We start from the raw sequence: 22806 nt of genomic DNA, 5'->3' as shown, positions 1-22806 counted from the left end.
ATTGGAGTCTGTCAATACTTAAGAGACCATGTTAAGCAGGTCATCAAAGTTTTACTTGAACAGCAGGCCCAGGGGTTGGCTAACCTTCCAGTGGCCTTATGTTTTGCTGTTTACGCCATTAGAGATTCTATCATGCAAACCCCTCGTTTTTTCACTTGGGTTGGTGCGTATGCGTAGAATCTTATGGTTGAAAAATTGGTCAGCTGAAGCACCATGTAAGAAACTTCTGGCTGGATTTCCATTTCATGGTGCAAGGTTGTTTGGAGAAGACTTGGATAATTATATTCAAAGGTTCTCTAGTGGGAGAGCACTCTCTTACCTGTTAAGAAGAGGAGTAAGCGTCCCTCTTTCAAACGGACTCTTTTCCCCAGTGCCAGGGGCATTAGCCTCTAGGCAGTCGCGACGGTCTTCTCCGTCTGGGTCAAGAAACAAGAGTCAAACCCCAGAGACAAAAGTCCTGGGGGAAGAAGCCTGCTAGACAGGACTCTAAGACCTCTTTATGAAGGGGGGCCCCCGCTCGCTCGAGTGGGGGGAAGACTGCTACAGTTCTTAAGAGCTCTGGCAGGAGGATTTCAGGACAGATGGGTAATCTCCACGGTAACCTTAGGTTACAAACTGGAGTTCCAAGAGTTTCCCTCTCTTCGTTTCCTCAGATCAAGTGTCCCCAGAGATCCAGAGAAGAAGCAGTCGCTCCTTCTAGCGTTAGAGCGACTTTTGTCATGAGGTCATTATGGTGGTTCCCGCGAAGGATCAAGGATTGGGTTTTTATTCCAACCTTTTTACGGTCCAAAAGCCAAATGGGGATGTCAGACCCATTCTGGATCTAAGGGATCTGAATCGGTCCTTCCGCATGGAATCAATTCGGACAGCAGTCTCCATCCTGCAGGGAGGAGAATTTGCTGGCATCGATAGACCATCAGTGATGCATATCTGCATGTGCCCATTTTTCCTGCTCATCAGAAGTTTCTGCACTTCGAGATAGGAGGGCGTCATTTCCAGTTTGTGGCTCTGCCTTTCGGGATAGCCACTGCACCTCGAGTGTTCACAAAGATCTTGGCTCCTCCTCTGGCCAGATAAGGGCTCAGGGTATAACTGTCATAGCATACCTAGACGACCTGCTCTTGATAGACTGGTCGGTAGCCTTGTTGAACGGGAACTTGAGGACCACAGTCAAGTATCTGGAACACCTAGGTTGGATTCTCAACCTAGAAAGATCTTTCCTAAAACCAGTAAGAAGACTGGAGTATTTGGGTCTGATCATAGATACAAGCCAGGAAGAAGGTATTTTTTACCTCAGGCAAAGATCACTGCCTTAAGGGAGCTGATTCTGGTAGTCAGGACCAGGAAGGGTCCTTCTGTCCGCCTGGACGGTGGTAACAAAGGATGCCAGTCTTTCGGGTTGGGGAGCAGTTCTGGAACAGTCTGCGGTCCAAGGGGTATGGTCCAAGACCGAGAGGTCTCTACCCATCAACGTTCTGGAGATCCGTGCGGCATATCTAGCCCTGAAGGTCTGGACTCTCAGGCTACAGGGTTGCCCAGTCAGGATCCAGTCCGACAATGCCACAGCAGTGGCTTATATCAGATTTGTGGCAGGGACAAAAGATCCTCTTGCATACAGACGGATGCGTTGGTGATTCCGTGGCATCAGTTCTCACTGGTTTATGCATTCCCGCATATTCTGCTACTGCCACTATTCCTTCGCAGGATCAGGCAGGAAGGTCGGTACTTCTGGTAGCCCCACTTGGCCCAGGAGGACTTGGTATGCAGAAATAGTAAGGATGACGGTGGGTTCCCCGTGGACCCTACCGTCACGCCCAGACCTGTTATCTCAGGGTCCAGCATTCCATCCTGCCTTACAAACGTTAAAATTGACGGTTTGGCTATTGAAACCCAGGTTCTGAAGAGCCGTGGGGTTTCAGGTCCGGTGATATCTACCTTGATCAATGCAAGGAAGCCAGCTTCCAGAGTAATTTATCATAGAGTCTGGAAAGCTTATGTATCCTGGTGTGAATCCAGGGGTTGGCATCTCAGAAAATATGTGATTGGTAGAATTCTTGATTTTCTACAGTTGGGATTAGAGATGAAACTGGCCTTGAGTACCATCAAGGACCAGGTCTCGGCCTTATCAGTATTATTTCAACGGCCACTTGCTTCGCACTCTTTGGTCCGAAACTTTATGCAGGGGGTGACGCGTCTTAATCCTCCGGTTAAGGCGCCCCTAAACCCCTGGGACTTAAACTTGGTTCTGTCTGTTTTACAGAAACAGCCCTTTGAACCAATACGTCAGATTCCTTTGGTCTTTTAGAAGAGTATCAGAATTAGCAGCTCTTTCCTGTAAAGAGCCTTATTTGATTATGCAAGGATAGAGTGGTATTGCGCCCTCATCCTACTTTTTTACCGAAGGTGGTTTCAGATTTTCATCTAAACCAGGACATTGTTCTGCCTTCCTTTTTTCCAGATCCCTGTTCTCCGGAAGAAAGATCACTACATTCTTTGGATGTAGTAAGAGCAGTCAAGGCCTATCTGGAAACAACTGCTCAAATTCGCAAAACGGATGTTTTGTTTGTGCTGCCAGAGGGTCCCAATAGAGGACAGGCAGCGTCAAAATCTACCACTTCTAAATGGATTTGACAATTTGATTATTCAGGCTTACGGTTTGAAACAGAAGATTCCTCCGTTTCAGATCAGGGCACATTCCACAAGGGCTATTGGTGCTTCTTGGGCAGTGCATCACCGGGCCTCTATGGCTCAGATCTGCAAGGCCGCAACCTGGTCTTCAGTTCATACATTCACCAGATGCTATCAGGTGGATGTGGGAAGGCATGAGGATATCGCCTTTGGGCGTAGTGGGCTGCAGGCAGCGGTACAGGATCCTCAGGTCTGATTGCACCCTACTTGGTTGTGGTTCCCCTCCCCTCAGATAGCATTGCTCTGGGACATCCCATCAGTAATTACTGAGGCTCTGTGTCCCGTGATGTTCGAGAAAGAAAATAGGATTTTTTATAACAGCTTACCTGTAAAATCCTTTTCTTTCGATGGACATCACGGGACACAGAGGTCCCGCCCCTCTTCTAATACACTATATTGCTTGGCTACAAAACTGAGGTATCCCTGCAAGGGGAGGGATTATATAAACTTCCTGTTTAGGGTGTGACCAGTGTCCAATCACCTAGTGATACCCTGTATAACCCATCAGTAATTACTGTGGCTCTGTGTCCCGTGATGTCCATCGAAAGAAAAGGATTTTACAGGTAAGCTGTTATAAAAAATCCTATTATTCCTGTTGTACAGAAGATTTCCTTTAAAGTGTATCTAAACCACAAACTAAAGTGGCCTACATTGCAGCTTACCAGTCCTTAGGTGGTTGCTGCATTAGTTTTCTTTTTTTAGGCCTTCTTTCCCTTTTTTGTCATCTGATGATCCTGCCAGTAACACACTTCCTTTCTCTAGGGTGACAACACTCACTCAATGTACTATATCTATGGAAGAGCAGCATTGTCACCCTAGGGCAGGTCTACAGAACCCTTATGTAGACCCTAGGACAGGAGAGTTTAGAGGGAGATATACCCTGACTTCCATAGTAGTGATCTCTGATCCTTCTACGGAGGTCTCTCAGTGCATCCAATGCACCATACATGACACAAGGAAGCAACATACATTACTTTCTTGGTTTCATGAGTAATACATTTTTTTTTCAAATTTCTTCCTTTTTATATTAACATGTATTTAGTAGAAACAGAGGATGGGACTTTTAAGGTGCCAAAAAAAATACAACATAGGTATATAAAAAAATATAAAAATTCATTTAAGCATGATTAAAATCATCATAGTATCATATCATAGTATATTTTTTTATATACCTATTTTGAATTTTTTTTGGCACCTTAAAAGTCCCATCCTTTCTTTCTACTAAATTCTTGGTAATTTAGGAATGTGGTGCCGTTGGCTTTCTAACATCCAGCAATTAATAACTTATTAACATTTAGTTTACCCTAACCACCTAATCAGCCCTAATTAAAGTAGACATTTACTCAGTAAAGCAACTTTTTTTTGCCCCCCCTTACACAAATGTAAAAGAAAAATATTATTTACTGTTAAATATTTATTATTTAATATATTTTATTATTAAATATATATTTGTTTTCGTTGAATTCCTGCTTTCTGGCCTAGGCTGGGCAGTTAGGGGACTATTTATAGCATTAGCTGGCTGAATGTCCAAAACATTCCTCCAAGCAGAACAAACTTTTCTCCTATTTTTTTTCTCTTTTATTTCTGAACCATCAGCCCCATCGAGTGGCCAAACTCTGGTATATTTTCTCATTGAGGCATTTCAGAAAACTTCACCTTATTTTGGCCACTAGATGAAGCTGATGATACAGGAAATATTCTATTAGTGAAACAATATGGTCAAATTTGGGTTCATGAATGTTTCTAGAGATATCCGTTACCATCCACCACCAAATGAAAGTCCAGTGGTTGGGGAGGGGTAGTGGTGGTGGTTGGTTGAGTTGTTGGGGAGGGGTGGTGGTGGTGACGGTGGTGGGTTGAGTGGTTGGGGAGGGGTGGCGGTTATGTTTGGTGGTAGGCTCATGTAAGGGTGATGGTGGTGGGTTGAGTGGTTGGGGAGAAGGGTGGCGGTCATGGTTGGTGGTGGGTGGGAGGATCAGGGAGGGGTGGTGGTGTTGGTTTGAGTGGTTGTGGAGGGGTGGTGGTCATGGTTGCTGGTAGGCGGGAAGCTCAGGAAGGGGTGGTGGGTTGAGTGGTTGGGGAGGGATAGTGGTTGTGGTTGGTGGTGGGTGGGAGGCTCTGGGACGGGTGGTGGTGGGTTGAGTGGTTGGGGAGGGGTGGTGGTGGATGGCAGGCTCAGGGAGGGGTGGTGGTGACGGTGGTGAGTTGAGGGGTTGGCAGTCATGGTGGGTGGGAGGCTCGAGGAAGGGGCGGTGGTGGTGGGTTGAGTGGTTAGGGAGGGGTGGTGGTCATGGTTGCTGGTGGGTGAGAGGCTTGGAGGGGTAGTGGTAGTGGTGGTGATGGATGGAAGGCTCAGGGAGGGGTGGTGGGTTGAGTGGTTGGGAAGGGGTGGTGGTGGGTTGTGTGGTTGGGGAGGGGTGGTGGTGGATGGAAGGCTCAGGGAGGAGTGTTGGTGACGGTGGTGGGTTGAGTGGTTGGGGAGGGGTGGTGGTCATGGTTGGTGGTGGGTGGGAGGCTCGGGGAGGGGTGGTGGTGATGGATGTGGGTTGAGTGGTTGGGGAGGGGTGGTGGTCGTCGTGGTTGCTGGTGGGTGGGAGGCTCAGGAAGGGGTGGTGATGGTGGGTTGAGTGGTTGGGGAGGGATATAGTGGTCATGGTTGGTGGTGGGTGGGAGGCTTGGGGAGGGGTGGTAATGGGTTGAATGATTGGGGAGGGGTGGTGGTGGATGAGAGGCTCAGGGAGGGATGGTGGTGACGGTGGTGGGTTGAGTGGTTGGGGAGGGGTGGTGGGGCGGCTGGTAAGTTTCATAACATGGTGAAGACAGGTTTATCGATATCAGACTCACCAATAACTGTATTTACAGGTCCTGAACCAGAATCGGCATGGCGGAGAGCCATAATGTGACCTCAGGGATGGTGTGGCATCATGGAAGAAGGATGGCTTGTATCAGAGGAGCAGAGACTTCCAGCCTGGCGAGGTGGTGCCATGTATTGCTAGGGCAAGCTTTGCCAACTGCTCCCCCCCATAACTACTAATGGAACTTTGGAAGTTTACTTTTACTTTTTTTTTACTGACCACTTCAAGTATTTCAGAACTTCTACCACATACTAAAACAGTCACCGTTTATACATCATCATCAGTATGCGAAAGTTATATAAATACCACCAACAATAAAAGTGCCTTCTGTTATTAATGAAAACTCAAGAGGGTGACGATGTTTCTTTAATGCACCACACGCACCCGCCGCCATCCTTCACAAAATGCTCCTTGGAGGAGAAGTATGGCTACAAGGTTCCTCGTTCCCTCCGAGGTGCATGTTGTGTTTTGTCCCGTGTTGATCCATGCTGTGGTTGATGATCTAGTGCGGGTGACTGTGTGACTGGCCTGACTATGTACTCCCAGTGGAACCCACACATTGGACTATCTAATACTCATACAAGGTGCTGAAGTCATGCATGCCAGGCCCGGGTGGGTGTAAAGGACAGATTGACAGTCAGGGATGGGACACTAGGGGAAGTATCACATGACATTGTTTATGCCTAGTGATTGGCTGTTAGACCCCCAGCAATGTCACATGGGAGGAGGTCACATGATCGTCCACGTGTGGAAGCATTGGGTATTGTTGGTGTATGTGGAGGAAGAAGGAGGTAGTGCTGGCGAGGTATTAGATGGGCAATTGGACCTCTTTGCCCTGAATGGGAAAGGTGATATTGTCTCTTTAAAACATTTAGGTACTGCATTGTAACCGGCAACTGGAATTACTTTGGAAAGAATGTATTGTACAGAATAGCATATAGGATGCACAGGAGAAGGACTGTAATTTGCAGCACAGCTAGAGACTGTAGGAACCAAGACTATGTAATGTACACCACAGGGTGCAGGGGTCAGGACTATGCAGTGAACATCATATACTGTGCAGGGGTCAGGACTATGTAATGCACACTATAATGGTGCATGGGTCGGGACTATGTAATGCACACTATAATGGTGCAGGGGTCAGGACTATGTAATGCACACTATAATGGTGCAGGGGTCAGGACTATGTAATGCACACTATAATGGTGCAGGGGTCAGGACTATGTAATGCACACTATAATGGTGCAGGGGTCAGGATTATGTAATGCACACTATAATGGTGCAGGGGTCAGGGCTATGTAATGCACACTATAGTGGTGCAGGGGTCAGGGCTATGTAATGCACACTATAGTGGTGCAGGGGTCAGGGCTATGTAATGCACACTATAGCGGTGCAGGGGTCAGGACTATGTAATGCACATAATAGTGGTGCAGGGGTCGGGACTGTGTAATGCACACTATAATGGTGCCGGGGTCAGGACTGTGTAATGCATATTATAATGGTGCCGGGGTCAGGACTATGTATTGCACACTATAATGGTGCAGGGGTCAGGACTATGTAATGCACACTATAATGGTGCAGGGGTCAGGACTATGTATTGCACACTATAATGGTGCAGGGGTCAGGACTATGTAATGCACACTATAATGGTGCAGGGGTCAGGACTATGTAATGCACACTGTAATGGTGCAGGGATCAGGACTATGTAATGCACACTATAATGGTGCAGGGGTCAGGACTATGTAATGCACACTATAGTGGTGCAGGGGTCAGGACTATGTATTGCACACTATAGTGGTGCAGGGGTCAGGACTATGTATTGCACACTATAGTGGTGCAGGGGTCAGGACTATGTATTGCATACTATAATGGTGCAGGGGTCAGGACTATGTAATGCACACTATAATGGTGCAGGGGTCAGGACTATGTATTGCACACTATAATGGTGCAGGGGTCAGGACTATGTATTGCAAACTATAATGGTGCAGGGGTCAGGACTATGTAATGCACACTATAATGGTGCAGGGGTCAGGACTATGTATTGCACACTATAATGGTGCAGGGGTCAGGACTATGTATTGCACACTATAATGGTGCAGGGGTCAGGACTATGTAATATACAGCACAGCTTAGAGTGTATGGGCTAGGACTGTCTAACGTAAGGTGCTACATACAGAGTGTAGGTGCAGGACTATTATTTACAGCACAGTACAGAAAGTGGGATCAGGGGTCAGGAGTAGGTAACTCCCCTTATATGGATGGTCATTTTGTGCAAAAACAACCCCGTTGTTGGTGTCAGTGGGTGAAAAAAAATCAGTCTTGTCATTGGTGTAAAAATTAAACCCAGGGCTGTAAAGATTAGCCCCATCTTTGCTGTATTTGGGTGTAAAATAAACCACGTTGTTGGTGTCAGTGGAAACAAAGTTACAGCCTCCCTGTCTCAAAATGAAAAATTCCCTCAATTGTTATAGCTGTAGGTGGCAAATACTTACCTCTTCTGCCTCCCGTGCCACTGATTTCCACCCAGATGCAGAGAAATCCCTGGATGAAGTCTTGTACCAGAGCCGACATTTGTGGGAGGGTCTATCTTTGTCCCCCGCAGTTCTCATTGGTTTTCTTCCATTGACTTCTGCATTACTATTGTCTTCTGTATTAACAAGGTGGCCAACAGAATGAACCTGTGATAGCGAGAGAGAGCGGGAGCAAGCCGGGTTATATTTTACAAACGTATGCAGAAACAACCATGGTTGGCAGCCTTGGCTGTGAGTATGGACTGGAGCAGTGGTCTCCAAACCATCGCCATTGGCTGGATGCTGCCCTTTGTTTGTCTTTATCCAGCCCTTGGGGCATTGCTTCTTCCACTGACACCAACAATGGGGTAATAGTCCCCCCCCCACTGACACCAGAGAATGGGTCACTATTCTTACCACTGACACCAACGAGGAACCATTCATTATACTGACACCAACAATGGGGTACTAGTCCCCCCCCCCCCACTGACACCAGAGAATGGGGCACTATTCCTCCCACTGACACCAACAATGAGGCACCATTCATTGTACTGACACCAACAATGGGGCACTATTCCTCCCACTGACACCAGAGAATGGGGCACTATTCCTCCCACTGACACCAGCGAATGGGGCACTATTCCTCCCACTGACACTAGCGAATGGGGCACAATTCCTCCCACTGACACCAGCGAATGAGGGCCTATCCCTCCCACTGACACCAGCGAATGAGGGCCTATCCCTCCCACTGACACCAGCGAATGAGGGCCTATCCCTCCCACTGACACCAGCGAATGAGGGCCTATCCCTCCCACTGACACCAGCGAATGAGGGCCTATCTCTCCCACTGACACCAGCGAATAGGGCTCTATTCCTCCCACTGACACCAGCGAATGGGGCTCTATTCCTCCCACTGACACCAGTGAATGGGACACTATCCCTCCCACTGACACCAGCGAATGAGGGCCTATCCCTCCCACTGACACCAGCAAATGAGGGCCTATCCCTCCCACTGACACCAGCGAATGGGGCACTATCCCTCCCACTGACACCAGCGAATAGGGCACTATTCCTCCCACTGACACCAGCGAATGGGGCACTATTCCTCCCACTGACACCAGCGAATGGGGCACTACTCCTCCCACTGACACCAGCGAATGGGGCACTATGCCTCACACTGACACCAGCGAATGGGGCACTATCCCTCCCACTGACACCAGCGAATGGGGCACTATTCCTTCCCACTGACACCAGCGAATGGGGCACTATCCCTCCCACTGACACCAGCGAATGGGGCATTATTCCTCCCACTGACACCAGCGAATGGGGCACTATCCCTCCCACTGACACCAGCGAATGGGGCACTATCCCTCCCACTGACACCAGCGAATGGGGCACTATCCCTCCCACTGACACCAGCGAATGGGGCACTATCCCTCCCACTGACACCAGCGAATGGGGTACTATCCCTCCCACTGACACCAGCGAATGGGGCACTATTCCTACCACTGACACCAGCGAATGGGGCACTATTCCTCCCACTGACACCAAAAATGAGGCACCATTCATTGTACTGACACCAACAATGGGGCACTATTCCTCCCACTGACACCAGCGAATGGGGCACTATCCCTCCCACTGACACCAGCGAATGGGGCACTATCCCTCCCACTGACACCAGCGAATGGGGCACTATCCCTCCCACTGACACCAGCGAATAGGGCACTATTCCTACCACTGACACCAGTGAATGGGACACTATCCCTCCCACTGACACCAGCGAATAGGGCTCTATTCCTCCCACTGACACCAGTGAATGGGACACTATCCCTCCCACTGACACCAGCGAATGAGGCACTATCCCTCCCACTGACACCAGCGAATGGGGCACTATCCCTCCCACTGACACCAGCGAATGAGGGCCTATCCCTCCCACTGACACCAGCAAATGGGGCACTATCCCTCCCACTGACACCAGCGAATGAGGGCCTATCCCTCCCACTGACACCAGCGAATGGGACACTATCCCTCCCACTGACACCAGCGAATGGGGCACTATCCCTCCCACTGACACCAGCGAATGGGGCACTATCCCTCCCACTGACACCAGCGAATAGGGCACTATCCCTCCCACTGACACCAGCGAATGGGGCACTATTCCTCCCACTGACACCAAAAATGAGGCACCATTCATTGTACTGACACCAGCGAATGGGGCACTATTCCTCCCACTGACACCAGCGAATGGGGCACTATTCCTCCCACTGACACCAGCGAATGGGGCACCATTCATTGTACTGACACCAGGGAATGGGGCACTATCCCTCCCACTGACACCAGCGAATGGGGCACTATTCCTCCCACTGACACCAGCGAATGGGGCACCATTCATTGTACTGACACCAGGGAATGGGGCACTATCCCTCCCACTGACACCAGCGAATGGGGCACTATCCCTCCCACTGACACCAGCGAATGGGGCACTATTCCTCCCACTGACACCAGCGAATGGGGCACTATCCCTCCCACTGACACCAGCGAATGGGGCACTATCCCTCCCACTGACACCAGCGAATGGGGCACTATCCCTCCCACTGACACCAGCGAATGATTCATTGTACTGACACCAGCGAATGGGGCACTATTCCTCCCACTGACACCAGCGAATGGGGCACTATTCCTCCCACTGACACCAGCGAATGGGGCACCGTTCATTGTACTGACACCAGCGAATGGGGCACTATTCCTCCCACTGACACCAGCGAATGGGGCACTATTCCTCCCACTGACACCAGCGAATGGAGCACCATTCATTGTACTGACACCAGCGAATGGGGCACTATTCCTCCCACTGACACCAGCGAATGGGGCACTATTCCTCCCACTGACACCAGCGAATGGGGCACTATTCCTCCCACTGACACCAGCGAATGGGGCACCGTTCATTGTACTGACACCAGCGAATGGGGCACTATTCCTCCCACTGACACCAGCGAATGGGGCACTATTCCTCCCACTGACACCAGCGAATGGAGCACCATTCATTGTACTGACACCAGCGAATGGGGCACTATCCTTCCCACTGACACCAGCGAATGAGGGCCTATCCCTCCCACTGACACCAGCGAATGGGGCACTATTCCTACCACTGACACCAGCGAATGGGGCACTATTCCTACCACTGACACCAGTGAATGGGGCACTATCCCTCCCACTGACACCAGTGAATGGGGCACTATTCCTCCCACTGACACCAGCGAATGGGGCACTATTCCTACCACTGACACCAGTGAATGGGGCACTATCCCTCCCACTGACACCAGCGAATGGGGCACTATTCCTCCCACTGACACCAGCGAATGGGGCACTATTCCTCCCACTGACACCAGTGAATGGGGCACTATTCCTACCACTGACACCAGTGAATGGGGCACTATCCCTCCCACTGACACCAGCGAATGAGGCACTATCCCTCCCACTGACACCAGCGAATGGGGCACTATTCCTCCCACTGACACCAGCGAATGGGGCACTATTCCTCCCACTGACACCAGCGAATGGGGCACTATTCCTACCACTGACACCAGTGAATGGGGCACTATCCCTCCCACTGACACCAGCGAATGGGGCACTATTCCTATCACTGATGCCAGTGAATAAGGGCCCATTCATTCCACTAACATCAACATTGGGGCACTTTACCTCCTACTGACCACCAAACCTGAGGCATTGTTTACTCCCATTGATGATGAGGCATTTTCTACTCCCACTGGCCAGTTTGCCCCCCCCCCCCCTAAGGTCTGATAGATAGTAAACTGGCCCTTTTTGTATGGAGTTTGGAGACCTCTGGATTAGAGTACCAGACCCCCATCCAACTACTACTGTAGGTGGGGGGTCACTATTTCCTTGGAGGGTAAGGATGTGACTTGGCTGGGCCAGGGTCAGTTACTGTGAACATCATCTTGCTCCCCCATACTCTTAGGCGATGATAAATGACCCCTATGCCTAAACCACTATTTGCACTTAGCATGAGTGTAGCCAGGCAATTTAGAAACTTTTTTATTCTTTTGCACGACTTGCAGTTGCACATTTTTGACCCCATTGACTTAAATGTAAGCTCCTAAAAAACGCACGTGAACACCTTTTTTTTTTTTTTCAGGAGCTCCCATTAAAGTCTATAGGCCTATGGGCTGTGGGAATCTCAGCTCATGCCAGCAGAGGGGCAGCTGGGAAATTTGGTGTTTTTATGTTATACCAGAGCAGTCAGCAGGGGGCACTCTGAGCCCAGTATGGCAGCTTGAGTGCGATTGTTCAGTTATCCCACAAGGCAAAAACGTTGTAACCGATGAAAAACTTCTTGGGGGGGCCAGTTCATTTCTCTTATGACATGTTGTAAGGATCCAGTCACTGAAGTTGGACACAATCGGGAATGATTGTATCCAAATTTTTTTCATTTTTCTGTATGGGAAGTTGGAAAAACGTATTACAACCTGATCATATAATCTCTTTTTAAGCATATCTAAATCCAATGCTTGTTTTATTCATATTGGATACAGCAGTGGCTCCTCGACTCTTTGGAGACCAGGGCCCGGCAAACTGTTCCAAAACTTTCCATGCCTCAAGGGTGAAAAGAAAAAAATTATACTCACCCAATAAAAGTATGGAAATAAAAAATAGGTATTGAAAGGCTCTGGATGGGACTGGGTGTCACTGCAGTGGTGGTTGTGGTTGGGGGATGGTGTAAGTTAGGGAACTCTGCAGTAGACTTGGTGGCCCGGTAGGGGATGAGGTTTCTGGAGGGAGCTGAGGGGTCAAATGTAGGGGATACTGTCTCTCCAGAAGGCTGGGGGCTTTGTAGAGGCACCTTGGGAGACTATAGGGCCCTGCCAGGGCTGGGGAATACTGTTGGAGGTTGGGGGGGGGGGGCTCTGGAGGCTCTACAGCAGGCTAGGGGCACTGCAGGGTGCTGGTTGGCACTGTGGGAGGTTTGGGGGCACTGTAGGCGATAAAGGCTCTCAGGGGGTCTGGGGGCACTGAGATGTTGAGGTACACTGTAGGTGCTGAGGGCTTTTAAGGGGTTTGGGGGCACTGTGAAAGGGCCCTATGGGAGCTGGCTATCACTGAGGGAGGTTGGGGGGCACTGTAGATGCCTGAGGGCTTTTAGGGACTCTGGGGGCACTGTGAAAGGTAGGTGGCCCTATGGCAGCTGGGAGGCACTGTATGAGGTTAGGGGATCTGCAGCTGAGGGCTTTCTGGGGTGCACTGTGAGAGGTTAGGGGGCGGCACTATGGGAGCTGGGTGGCACTGAGGGAGGTTGGGGGGGGGGGACTGTAGATTCCTGGGAGTGTTCAGGGGGTCTGGGAGCACTGTGAGAGGTAGGGTTGCCCTATGGGAGCTGGGAGACACTGCAGGAGGTTAGGGGATCTGCAGCTGGCAGCTGAGGGTTTTCAGGGGATTGTGGGGCACTGTGAGAGGTTGGGGGGCACTGTAGGTGCTGACGACTCTACGAGGGTCTGGCGACACAGTAAGAGGCTGTGGTGTGCTGTAGGGGCTGAGGGCTTTCATGCGGTCTGGGGGGCACTGTGAGAGGCTGGGGGGCATGGTAGGGGCTGAGGGCTTTCAGGGGGTCTGGGGACACTGTAAGAGGTTGAGGTACACTGTAGGGGCTGAGGGCTTTCGGGGGGGGGGGTACTGTGTGACGTTAGGGGATCTGAAGCTGACAGCTGAGGGTTTCAGGGGGTCTGGGGGCACTGTAAGAGTTTGGGGGCACTATGGGAGCTGGTGGCACTGTGTAAGGTTGGGGGGCACGGCAGGTGCTGAGGGCACTGTAAGAGGCTTATGTGCACTGTAGGAGCTGAGGGCTTTCGAGGGTTCTGGGGGCACTGTGTGGGGGGGAGCTGGTAGGCACTGTGTGAGGTTAGGGGATTTGCAGCTGGCAGCTGAGGGCTTTCTGGGGGGCACTGTAAGAGCTTGGGGGGCACTATGGTAGCTGGTGGCACTGTGGAAGGTTGGGGGCACGGCAGGTGCTGAGGGCTTTCAGGGGGTCTGGGGGCACTGTGGTAGGTTGGGGGGCACTATGGGAGATGGTGGCACTGTGGAAGGTTGGGGGGCACGGCAGGTGCTGAGGGCTTTCAGGGGGTCTGGGGGCACTGTAAGAGCTTGGGGGGCACTATGGGAGATGGTGGCACTGTGGAAGGTTGGGGGGCATGGCAGGTGCTGAGGGCTTTCAGGGGGTCTGAGGGCACTGTGGGAGGTAGGGAGACGGAAGGCACTGTGGGAGGTTAGGGGATCTGCAGTTTGCTGGAGGCTTGGAAGAAGGGAGGCCATGGCCTGGTGGTTGGGAATCACTATGACAGAGTATGGAATGGTAGCTCTCTGTGTCCCATTGGGGTGATTTATCTTCACTTCCTGTAACGAAGACTCAACAGGGGGAAAGAATGAAATCTTTCCTACATGAGGGAAAATCCGCTCTTAGGCCACTGTCATTAAAAGATGTGTCCCCATGGGAATATTTCCCCTCTATTCCAGTTCTGGTGACAACTCAAAATTTTGGATTTTTTCCTTAGATTTATTTTATGTTTGCCAAATACATTGCAACCATGATTGTACAATTTCTCTACAACCATCTTTAGGTTTATCAGACAGGTATGTTATGTAATGGTATCAGTATCTAATCAGCCAGGTGCAGTTGTTGGTAGATCTAAAGGAGATTGTACAATCCGATAATGTAATGCTTGGGGCTAGCTTTTCATTTAAAGTGTATGACAAGCCAAAAACAGAAAAATTCTAACATATCAGGTCAGGAAGTGAAGGGAAATCTCCCCAGCAGAAAAAAAAAAAAAATAACCTGATCAGAGATTTAAAGTGGATTGAAAGGCATGTCTTGGAAAGAATTGGAAGGGTTAGACCCTCTGCCAAGTGTTAATGGCTGTCTAGGTCCCTGCTGGGAAGAATTACCAATCGATATGTCCCCATGGATATTGTCACCAAGACAAAAAGTAAGGTGAAATCCAAAACGGATGGGACGTTTTCCAGTGGGGACAGCTGTCCAAGGAGTGATTTCCTCTGGTTTCTTGCTGCGTCTCTGGGGAAGTGAAAGAAAATCTACCCAACAGGACAGCACACAATCCTATCAAAAACAAAAAAAAGGTCTTGGATTTACACTTTAAAAATGAATAACTTGATAGAAGATTGCGCTGAGAGAAGTCTGGAGCCCTCAATGGCTGACCTCCTGAAAATGCTGGTTGCCTGGCTGTTATGCTAAACCTCTTCGTTCAATCCCTTAACAATTGCTCTTTTTCAAGTGCCGCTTTGACATACCCCCTTAGACCCAGTCTGACTTTCCTAAGCCCCCTCTCTGTTAAGTACTAAAGCTGACTAAAAAAACATGGAAGAAGCAGAGAGGGACTAGCTAGGACTGAACTAACTAGCACTAAATGGGTGGGGAGGAGAGAGGGAAGACCCCAAATTACATAGCAAACAAGTTGTAGAGGCCCAAAACCTCCACTAGATGTCAACTTACTACAGAATAATAATAACCTCATGTAGTTCAACACATAAAAAATATATCATGTTTGGGAAGAACACCAATGTGTCCTAAAGTGGACCTTAATGCCAAGAGGTGGTGTTCCTGACCATGAGACCTATACGACTGACTGTGGTTACATGATTAAGAGCCCATCACACCAGTTCCTGATCATAAACGGTGACCAGGAGCTTTGGTGACAGCTCAGTCACTGTGCCGGGAGCATGCCGTGAGGCAACTTTCAACACGCGACAGCGGAGCTCCATGGATGCATATAAGTGAAGATGCAGTCATCAATATCCAGCAGATGAGGATGGGCTGATGGAGGTGGAGGTGGTGGTGGTTGTGGTGGAGGCTCTTGCTGACCACTGCCAGGATAGGTTGTTCAACATCCTTATTTTAATAATCACAGAGTAAATAACTGTTACCCAACCCGTATCCTCGCCTCTAGAAAGGTGAATGGATGTAGAGTATTTAAAGATCATACAATCTGTGGCTTGTCAATCGTTCTATCATAGGAGTTCAGCCTGGTCACCCAACGTCCAGGTCTTAGAGATTTGTCCACACAAGCCGGTCAGATCCTTCATTTAGATCTGAATGTGTCCAGGTTTGGTTTAATGCCTAACTCCAGCCAAACTTCAGTTTTGCATAGATGAAATTAGTGAAGAAATAGTGTCCTGCTCTATCAGAACAGAATACATTTTTGCTGAATTAAGGTGCCTACTAAACACTTCAAAAGACAGAGATGATCCTTTTAGGGTCACCAAGTCACAAGTTCAACCTTCAACTCCATCAAATCTCATTTCAGTTGGAAGTTTACTAAACCAGGGGTAGGCAATGATTGAGAAAACTCAATGGAGCTACAAATTATGGAGCTGCACCTAGGGGTGTAACCGGTATATATAGCCAATCGTATTAAAAGGATGACTCCTAGAAGGGCTTAAGGAGCTCCTGCCTGATTGGACAGTGGCTCCGACACATCAAAACATGTTATCAAAGTAAATCTAAACCCAAGGAGAGAAATATAATACTGTAAATTGCAGCTTGCCAGGCCTTAGATGTGGTGGCTGCATTAGCTTTCCGTTTTTTTTTTGTTTTTTTTTTCAGGCTAAGTACAGAAAAATATAAGAAAAAAAACATCACTTAGGATACAGCACCTCCAAGGCCACCAAAACAGTTTATTAATAAAAACTGGACATAAAAGTAAACAGTGCGAAGGTGCATGTCCGCAACCAACCATGGGAATGTCTCCTCACCCCCTCCACCTCCCAAGCCCTAGACACAATACACCCCTAGCTTCCCCTGGAGATGTTTGTAGGGGGACCCGGTGGACGTTGTGACCACCGCTAGTAGTAACCATGCACAGGAAGGGATCAGTCTGTATACAGAGGCAGATGTCAGATACTTCCAAACACAATACTGGCAAGAGATGAGTACAATTGGCAGTCTCTTCTGGCTCCGCGCCAGGTATACCTATACCGGATCCGGCCTCCTCTAAGGGAATCCTCCTACAATTGTAGCAGCTGTTTATCCCTCGGCTGGTGTAATGGAATAATGTTATTCAATTAAACTGTAGCCGGCGTCTACAGTGAGGGGAAAAAAGTATTTGATCGGCTGCTGATTTTGTACGTTTGCCCGCTGACAAAGAAACGATCCGTCTAAAATATTAATGGTCGGTTTATTTTAACAGTGAGAGAGACAGAATAACAAAAATATCCAAAAAAACGCATTTCAAAAAAGTTATAAATTGATTTGCATTTTAACCACTTCAGCCCCGGACCATTTGGCTGGCCAAAGACCAGAGCACTTTTTGCGATTCGGCACTGTGTGGCTTTAACTGACAATTGCGCGGTCGTGCGACGTGGCTCCCAAACAAAATTGACGTCCTTTTTTCCCCACAAATAGAGCTTTCTTCTGGTGGTATTTGATCACCTCTGCGGTTTTTATTTTTTGCGCTATAAACAAAAATAGAGTGACAATTTTGAAAAAAAAAAACGCATTATCTTTTACTTTTTGCTATAATAAATATCCCCCAAAAAATATATAAAAAAAACATTTTTTTCCTCAGTTTAGGCCGATATGCATTCTACATATTTTTGGTAAAAAAAATCGCAATAAGCATTGATTGATTGGTTTGCGCAAAAGTTATAGCGTCTACAAAATAGGGGATAGTTTTATGACATTTTTATTAATAATTTTTTTTTACTAGCAATGGCTGCGATCTGCGATTTTTATCGTGATTGCGACATTATGGCGGACACATCGGACAATTTTGACACATTTTTGGGGCCATTGTCATTTATACAGCGATCAGTGCTATAAAATTGCACTGATTACTGCAAAAATTACACTGGCAGTGAAGGGGTTAACCACTAACTGGCTAGGAAGGTGTTAAGTGTGTCCTAGGGAGTGATTTTAACTGTTAGGGGGCGTGGCTACGAGTGACACGTCACTGATCATAGCTCCCAATCACAGGGAGCTATGATCAGTGACAGTGTCACTAGGCAGAACGGGGAGATGCCTTGTTTACATTAGCATCTCCCCGTTCTTCCTCTCCGTGAGATGATCGGGGGTATCCCCGCAGACATCGAGTCCGCAGAACCCGCGATCCTACTCATGGAGCCCACGGCAGGGTCGCGCGCCGCCGCCGGTGGTGCGCACACGACCACACGGTGGCAAATTTAAAGGGACGTACAGGTACGCCCATTTGCCCAGCCGTGCCATTCCGCCGACGTATATATACATGCGGCAGTCGGCAAGTGGTTAAGGAGTGAAATAAGTACTTGATCCCCTATCAATCAGCAAGATTTCTGTCTCCCAGGTTTCTTCTATACATCTAATGAGCTGAAATTAGAAGCACTCTCTTAAAGAGAGTGCTCCTAATCTCAGCTTGCTACCTGAATAAAAAACACCTGTCCACAGAAGCAATCAATCAGATTCCAATCTCTCCACCATGGCCAAGACCAAAGAGGTGTCCAAGGATGTCGGGGATAAGATTGTAGACCTACACAAGGCTGGAATGGGCTACAAGACCATCGCCAAACAGCTTGGTGAGAAGGGTGACAACAGTTGGTGCGATTATTCACAAATGGAATAAAACACAAAATAACTGTCAATCTCCCTCGGTCTGGGGCTCCATACAAGATCTCACCTGGTGGAGTTTCAATGATCAGGAGAACGGTGAGTAATCAGCCCAGAACTACATGGGAGAATCTTGTCAATGATCTCAGCTAGGACCATAGTCACCAAGAAAACAATTGCGCCGGCCGGGAGCTCCGTGAGTCGGGTCGCGGGTCCCGCGGACTCTATCGCCGCGGGGATACCCGCGATCGCCTCACGGAGAGGACGAACGGGGAGATGCTGATGTAAACAGCATCTCCCTGTTCTACCTAGTGACAAGTGTCACTGGATCTCTGCTCCCTGTCATCGGAGCAGAGATCAGTGACGTCACACACACAGCCCATCCCCCTACAGTTAGAATCACTCCCCTAGGACACACTTAACCCCTCCCCGCCCCCTAGTGGTTAACCCCTTCACTGCCAGTGTAATTTACACAGTAATCAATGCATTTTTAATCGTACTGATCGCTGTGTAAATGACAATGGTCCCAAAAATGTGTCAAAAATGTCCGACATGTCTGCCATAATGTCGCAGTCACAATAAAAATCGCTGATCGCCGCCATTACTAGTAAAAAAAAAATATTAATAAAAATGCCATAAAACTATCCCCTATTTAGTAAATGCTATAACGTTTGTGCAAACCAATTAATAAACGCTTATTGCGATTTTTTTTTTTTTTAACCAAAAATATGTAGAAGAATACGATCGGCCTAAACTGAAGAAAAAAAATGGGTTTTTATATATTTTTGGGGGATATTTATTATAGCAAAATGTAAAAAATAATGCGTTTTTTTCAAAATTGTCACTCTTATTTTGTTTATAGCGCAAAAAATAAAAATCGCAGAGGTGATCAAATACCACCAAAAGAAAGCTCTATTTGTGGGAACAAAAGGACTTCAGTTTTGTTTGGGAGCCACGTTGCACGACCGCGCAATTGTCAGTTAAAGCGACGCAGTGCCGAATCGCAAAAACTACTCAGGAAGGGGGTAAAATCTTCCGGGGCTGAAGTGGTTAAAATGCAAATCAATTTATAACTTTATTTGAAATGCGTTTTTATGGATATTTTTTGTTGGTTTTCTGTCTCTCACTCTTATAATAAACCGACCACTAAGTTATAGACTGATCATTTCTTTGTCAGCGGGTAAACGTACAAAATCAGCAGCCGATCAAATACTTTGTTCCCTCGCTGTATGTGCTCATGTCCCTGCACTGAGAAGGGACAAAATAATACCTGTTGATCCTGCCAGAAATCCAATGTGCTTGTCTTATTTCCCAACATTCCCCCCCATTTTGCTTGGGACCGTCTCACATTTTGACCCTACTCTTCCTGTTCTGTGTACGGAGGGCTATAAAGGCTTTTGGGTTTATATGCATTTAAAATAAAGTTCTTAAAATGTTTTCCTACTGCTAAGCTTTGCATTTGCTCTCACACTCCTCTATCGGCGTTCTCCTTCTGGCTGAGTTGACCATTCTGGAAAGACAACCAAGACACAGCGTGGTCTGTGTGTAGACCCCCCAAAGTACTCTCCAACACCATTTTTAGGCTCAAAATCTATAAAAAAAAGGGTATTTTTTTGTTCAACACTGAGGTCTCACAAAAATAGAATCCCTTTTTTGTATTTTGGGCTTAGATGTACTATATTTGGGATGGAAACATCTAAGGTATCCTTGTAAGTATAACCTGTCTCCCCTCATTTGTTTTTTTTTACCTTTTTTGTTGGGGTGGAGAAGGGTGGTCCTAGGTTGCTCCTCAAAAGGGAACTCTGAGCATAGGTTTAACAAAAAAAAAACACAAACCCCTCACTTCCTGTGTGGCCACCAGGACAGGAAGTAAAAGGTAATCTCCCCATTGGGGACACAGAATCTTATCCTAACCTGTCTCCCCTCATTTGTTTTTTTCGTATTTGATGGGGTGGAGAAGGGTGGTCTTAGGTTGCTCCCCAGAGGGAACTCTGGGCATAGGTTTAAAAAAAAAAGCATATATGATGCAGTCTGTTAGTAGCATTAATATAGAAGTGTTCGTTTCTCTGAGCCCCCCATGTAACATAGTCTTATTACCTGGTGATCTCGTCAGTACAACGGTTATTTTTTCCACAACCTGTAACGGGCCAAGCTGTCCGGCAAAAGTGACTGTTAAAGGGGCTAGGGCCAACCATACAACATGGACAGGGTTGCTTACAACATTTCTTCATTTGGACTCAATCTTTCTTCTTAAAAAAAATAAAAAAAAATAAAAAAAAATTATATATATGATATATATATGATATATATCATATATATATATATATATATATATATATATATATACATATATATACACACACACACTGTATTGCCAAAAGTATTGGGACACCTGCCTTTACACGCACATGAACTTTAATGGCATCCCAGTCTTAGGCCTGGTTCACACCTATGCATTTTTTTTTTTTAGTGCGTTTTCAGTTTTGCAGAAACACACTACAGTCCATGTAACTTGGCTTCCTATGGGTCACGTTCACATCTGTGCATTTTTTGGAAAGGGCCAGGGACTTGTTTTTGGTTTTTGGTTCCATAGACTTCAATGGATCAAAAATGTGTACTGAAAAAAGCAAAATGCCCCTGGAGCATGCAAACTGCAAACCTGCATAGGTGTGAATCAGGCCTTAGTCCGTAGGGTTCAATATTGAGTTGGCTCCGCCCTTTGCAACTATAACAGCTCCAACTCTTCTGGGAAGGCCGTCCACAAGGTTTAGGAGTGTGTCTATGGGAATGTTTGACCATTCTTCTAGAAGAGCATTTGTGAGATCAGGCACTGATGTTGGACGAGAAGGCCTGGCTCGCAGTCTACGCTCTAATTCATCCCAAAGGCGTTCTATCGGGTTGAGGTTAGGACTCTGTGCACGCCAGTCAAGTTCCTCCACCCCAAACTCCCTCATCCATATCTTTATGGACCTTGCTTTGTGCACTAGTCCAAATCATTTGGTGGAGGGGGGATTATGGTGTGGGATGGAGGGGGGATTATGGTGTGGGGGGGTTGTTTTTCAGGGGTTGGACTTGGCCCCTTAGTTCCAGTGAAGGGAACTCTTAAGGCGTCAGCATACCAAGACATTTTGGACAATTTCATGCTCCCAACTTTGTGGGAATATTTTGGGGATGGCCCCTTCCTGTTCCAACATGACTGCGCACCAGAGCACAAAGCAAGGTCCATAAAGACATGGATGAGCGAGGTTGGGGTGGAGGAACTTGACTGGCCTGCACAGAGTCCTGACCTCAACCCGATAGAACACCTTTTGGGATGAATTAGATCGGAGACTGCGAGCCAGGCCTTCTCGTCCAACATATTGAACCCTATGGACTAAGACTGGGATGACATCAAAGTTCATGTGCTTGCCCCTGGCTTACAATGCATTTAAACCTCCATGTCCATCTGGTTCCATAGACTTCAATTAGATTGAATGAAGTAACTAGGGTTGTCACTTTTTCTTCAAGCCAAACACGAACACTTTAGCGGCACATGGCAATTTTTTTTTTTTTTTTAAGGAGGAACTTTGTACCTCTGTACCAAAGCCCCTACTTACATCAGAATTGTTAGCATTCCTACTTAAATCAGGGTTCCCAAAGCCCTCCTAACATCAGAGTCCACAGAGCACCCCTTACATCTGAGTCCCCCCTTACCATAGTGCACTCACCCGCTCAGAGGCAGGAGAGAGAAGGGGGGGGGGAGGCGGCCTATGCACTTGGCGGTTGTCATACTTGGTTAGTTGGGGAGCATAATATAGTGTGGGCCTCCCAGGCAACAGAGGGAACCACACTGGGTGATTAGGGTGTGCCCAGGCACGCCTAAGTTGGGGGGGGGCACAGTCTAGTCTGAATAATGTGCCCAGGTTTCAGGGAGTCTGAATCCTGGAAACATGAATCAAAACCCGAACTGTCCGGGTGAATCCCGGACAGGTGGCAACCCTAGAAGTAACACAAGTCCATGTCCACCTGGACTTGCCGGAGACCACCCTGTCCATTTAGTGACAACTCTGCTGTGTAATTTCACTAACAGAACATGCGGTGTTGTCACCCTTTTGAAGGTGACTGTGATCAGCAGGTAAAGTCATGTGACCGAGGGGGAGGGGGCTCA

At 47.9% G+C, this 22806-nt stretch overlaps 1 protein-coding gene and 1 long non-coding RNA gene across 2 annotated transcripts in view; one reads left to right on the top strand and one right to left on the bottom strand.

The window, feature by feature from the left end:
* Positions 1-5886, top strand: part of LOC141126690 (uncharacterized) — a 42389-nt gene extending 36503 nt beyond the window's left edge. The window contains exon 5 of the mRNA XM_073612653.1: positions 5551-5886. The gene's annotated coding sequence lies outside the window, so the exon portion shown is untranslated. The remainder of the gene's footprint in view (positions 1-5550) is intronic.
* The window catches only part of LOC141126696 (uncharacterized), an 885136-nt gene that overhangs the window by 175858 nt on the left and 686472 nt on the right, over positions 1-22806 (bottom strand). The window lies entirely within an intron of this gene.

The sequence above is a fragment of the Aquarana catesbeiana genome, linkage group LG02 (genome assembly GCF_042186555.1).
Source record: "Aquarana catesbeiana isolate 2022-GZ linkage group LG02, ASM4218655v1, whole genome shotgun sequence".
In the NCBI taxonomy this organism is placed as follows: domain Eukaryota; kingdom Metazoa; phylum Chordata; class Amphibia; order Anura; family Ranidae; genus Aquarana; species Aquarana catesbeiana.
Note: the sequence above shows the minus strand (reverse complement) of the source record. Positions and strands in the feature narration are given on the sequence as shown.